The sequence below is a fragment of the Silene latifolia genome, chromosome Y (assembly GCF_048544455.1).
Source record: "Silene latifolia isolate original U9 population chromosome Y, ASM4854445v1, whole genome shotgun sequence".
Lineage (NCBI taxonomy): Eukaryota > Viridiplantae > Streptophyta > Magnoliopsida > Caryophyllales > Caryophyllaceae > Silene > Silene latifolia.
Window position 1 is genome coordinate 358,710,253 of NC_133538.1, and position 4,456 is coordinate 358,714,708.

The following is a 4,456-nucleotide window of genomic DNA, read 5'->3' on the forward strand; positions in this document are numbered from 1 at the left end:
TAAAGTCCACACACATCCTCCTTGCTCTGGAGGCTTTCTTTACCATGACAACGTTAGCAAGCCACTCTGGATAGTCACATTTCTCAATAAATCCCGCGGATAGTAGTTTGTCCACCTCCTCTTTTATGGCAACATCCTTTTCGGTCAACATGTTCCTTTTCTTTTGTTTGACCGGTTTACATGTGGGGTCTACGTTCAACTTGTGAAAGATTACTTCCTTACTCACTCCCGGCATCTCGTAAGCGGAGTATGCGAAGATGTCCTTGTTTCTCTCAAATACCTTGATCATTTGGCCTTTGGAGGTAGGCGTCATGTCTTCTCCTATGATCACTAAGCGTCCAGGGCGAAGCTTGACTGTGGTAGTCCCTGCCCCCGGTACTGGTCGTTTGTGATCATTATGCTTTCCTTTCTTCATACTTGCCTCTGCCTTTGATGTAACAACCCGGATTATAAAACAAAGGGAAAACGTATAATAAATGATTTATTAGAGTATAACTATGATAATAGGGTCAAGGTGGCGGAAACACCTGACCAAATCCGGATCGATACTAAAACCAAAACAAAAACTAAAATATTATTCAAGGGTTATCAAGCATAAAGCAAACTCCTAGTTAAATTATTCGTCTCGCCCCTCGATGCATCCCGAACAACAACATCCAAATAGCGACGAGCGTTCAACCTGAACAACCTGAGAATGTGGGGGTTGACAATCAATCGGGAATAACTAGATGCTCTCCTATTCATGTTTACAACAATTGAATATAACCAACAGTTAATAAAAATTGAAATGCAAAATCAATAAGCATGTGAAACCATCGATACTCATGAAAAACCAACACCAACTTACCATCCGACAATGACATAATAAGACAGCCATTTAAATGGTAATTCCAAGTTAAACAACATGAGACGACACATGTCAACAAACCATGTTACGACACCATGTAGAATCTTAGGACAATCAAACTCAATGCGAATGTGACCAAACCAAACTGTTCCGAGTGTAATTCCGAAGCAGAGTTGTGACCACGCAAGCTTGTTGGATGGTGTCTTTGACTTGTCACTTCCTTTCGCTCTTTCATGTTTAAGATGAACAAACTGAGGGCTCGGCTTGGTACCGAGCGTACTCACTCCGACGCTCAAGTCAGTAAACTTAAAGAGGTTAAGTTGTGTGTTACTTGGCAAAGTATATTGTAGAGAGATAAGGGAGTTTATACCAGATTAATAGTGAGTTTTAGGATGAATTGTGGATTATTGGATTGTTTTCTCAATGAGGATTGAGGAGTATTTATAGACTTTCACCTTTTGTCACGTAGTGGCCAAGTGGCAGAGCAGGTGGAAAGACTGTTCTACCCTCGGCCGAGGGACCCATGGCAGGCCGGCTGGCCTGGTTGACTCCATGCCGAGGGGACTTGGATGTGAGTACGTGGATATGCCTCTCGGCCAGCTAGTTGCCGAGCCGAGACCCAAGTGACAGGCCGACAGGCTTTGTCGGTTAGGCTGTCTAATACGTTGACTTGCTGCTGTGGATATCTTTGACCTTACTCAATATGTTGACTCGGTCAGCGGGTGCAGAATATGCCCCATCAATTTGCCCCCAGCGTAGTCTATGCCGTGGTATGGACCTTCGATGAGTGTTGAGCGTATTCTGCGCAAGTTGAACTTCTTCTTCCTCGGCTTGGTTCTGTTCAGGCCGTACCATATCCCCCCTCCACATGGATGTGTAATGGATATCCTATGTGGAAAAGAAAATGGCGCTGGCCGAGACCAAGGTTGAGAGTGCCGTTTGTGCTTTTGATTGCCCCCGGCCGGTGCTGTCTTTGCTTTGTTTATTAGCTGGCCATTAGCAAGTAATACCAAGGAGCGTGTTGAAGAAGATTTGTAACTGTATGTCGATTGACATTCCGTAGCTGCATGCTTGACACGTGGCTTGGCATTGATTGGTTGACGTTTCATGGGCTTTGCCCTGATTGGTCCGTTTCATGGGCTTTGCTCTATAAATAGAGCATTGTGCCCCGTTTTTTGGCCATCAAACTTCATTTTCTCAAAAAATTTTCCCTCTCTTAGTTTTTTTGAAGAAACTTCTCTCTAGTCTTCAAAGCGTTTACTCGGCGTAGCACTTTTTTCAAGGTAAACAAACAAATTTTTCCAACTTTTAATTTTTAAGTTTTTGTTGTCACTATGTCTTCTGGATGCTCGACCCGAGATCTACTGCGGCCGGGGCGAACCGTCGCATCCTGATGAAGAGGAGGCGCTGGTTGTCACCCCGATAGGGTTTGGGGGTCCCAAGTCTCCTTCTATTGATGAGAGATTTTTGGAGGGTATTGATGATGATGATGATGATGATGATGATGATGATGAGGCGACCCCTTCTGTCGTAAAGAGGCCGCTTATTTCGTGGCACGGTGATGCCTGCTCGATCAGTCCTGATCGTGCCTGGACGAACAAGTTCGCTAGTTGTTCCGGTTCTGAACTTTTTGAAGATCATTACTCCTTCGGCGAGGGGTATAAAATTGTTATCCCTGAGGAGGGTCAGGCCGTCTGTTGCCCTCCCGAGGGTTGTATCGGCGTATACATCAGACACCTGGAGTATGGGCTCCAGTTTCCTCTGAATGAATACGTCGTGGCCATAATTAAAGCCATGAATGTCGCCGTGGCTCAACTGCATCCGTTGGCCATCAGGACGATTATTGGCTTTGTATGGTTATGTCGCTTTAAAGGGGAGGCCCCAACGGTGAACCTCTTCCGCCGCTCCACCACCTTAAGCGACTACCCTAGGCGGCCCGGTGGTACAAAGATATAGACCGAGCCGGGCTTCGTCACCGTTTCAAGCCGACGTCTTGCAAGGACTGGAAGGGGCGGTGGGTATACGTTGAGGTTCCGGAGGACTACTCGTTGACCGGTCCTTTGAGAGCCGCGTCGATTTGCGGTGTGAGAACCAAGGGGAGCATGACAAATATGTCTCCGGGAGTAAGCTTAAGATGGACGCCAGGCAGGTCTATCTCTTAATGAGGACGAAAAGCGGGCAATGAGGCTATTTGAGGCTGAGAAGGATGGCACGCCAAAGGGATGGATGCCTCCGACGCAGATCGTTCTTCAGGATGAGCTGCTCTGCCACGTCGGCCTCATACCGGCCCTCGAACAGGGTGAGTGGGGTCAGTGTGAGGCCCACCCTTGCTTTTTATGCTTCGTGTTTGAACCTTGTTTTATTTCTTTTGCTTGACTCCCGCTTCGTTTCTTTTGCGGACCGATTTGGCCCGGAATCGCCGCCTCCGTCCTCCGCAGGTTGGGACTTGACGAGAACGGAGAGTTGTTGAGCCGCATCCTAAGGCCCCGCCACGTGATCGCAGAACACTGCTCCTCACGAACTTATGGAGCGGCAGATTGAAGGCACTGGATGTGACGGCGGCTCAGCAGATTGGATTAGCCGGTAACGTGCGCGCACGAAACCAAAGACAACGTCTACGGCGAACAGCGTCAACCCCACTCAACCTTCAATCCCCGTAACCCAAAAGGAGCGGTGGTCATCGTTGATGTTGAAGAGGAGGTCAGCATTTGCGGAGGGTCCTCCTTCTTCAAACAAGAGAAAAGAGGCAACGCCTTTCGCCGCCGCCTTTATTCGATGCCGGGGAAAGAAAAGGGGTCGGTAGGCCCTCCAACCAAGAAGGCCAAGGTCGGGTACGGATCTAACCTACGGCTCGGATTTAGCGGGCTCTTTAGGCATTCCCGATGACAGGCTCTCGACATGTCAATGAATGTTGACATGGATGCTTTGTCCGAATTTTTGTAGATCAACCGCTGCCGGCACGGCCCCACCGAACGGAATTGGAGAAGCGGCATGTGCGACGGCAATCAAAATGTAACCGTCGACTCCTCATCCTCAAGGTTTCCCCGCTCGGTTGCGGCGGAGGGTGCAAGGTTGTCCAAGAGGTCCGGCGAAGTGGACCGAAATAGCCGCGCTCACATTATGGAGCAAGAAAAGCTCATGGTGAGGCGCTCCTGCGCTCGAACGGCTTAGGCTTGAGTTTGCTGCTTCTAAGGAAGAGGCCGAGAAGGCGAAGAAGGACTTCGTCGCCACCATGGAGAACCTCCTCACTCGGCGAAAGCTTAAGGAGGAAGCCGAGAAGCGGGTCCCTGCCGAGAGAGCCAAGGTTGAGGCTGCGTTGGCCGACGCCGCTAAGGCTGCGGAGGAGAGAGAGCTTTGGGCGGTTATGATGCTATGGTTGAGCGGAGGGAAAATGGAAGTCCCCGCATCCGACCGAGGCGAAGGAGCACAGAACACAAAGGCCATCCTTGCTCAGAGGGAGAAGGACATTGAGACGCTCCAAACCGTCATCATCCCTAACAAGTGTGCCCGATCGGGACCAGTGAAGATGCTACCAGGGGATGTAATTAAAGAGTTCTTTCCCCAAGGCCCCTTCCCGTGGAAAGATTTTGACCGCTTCTTGATGAGAAG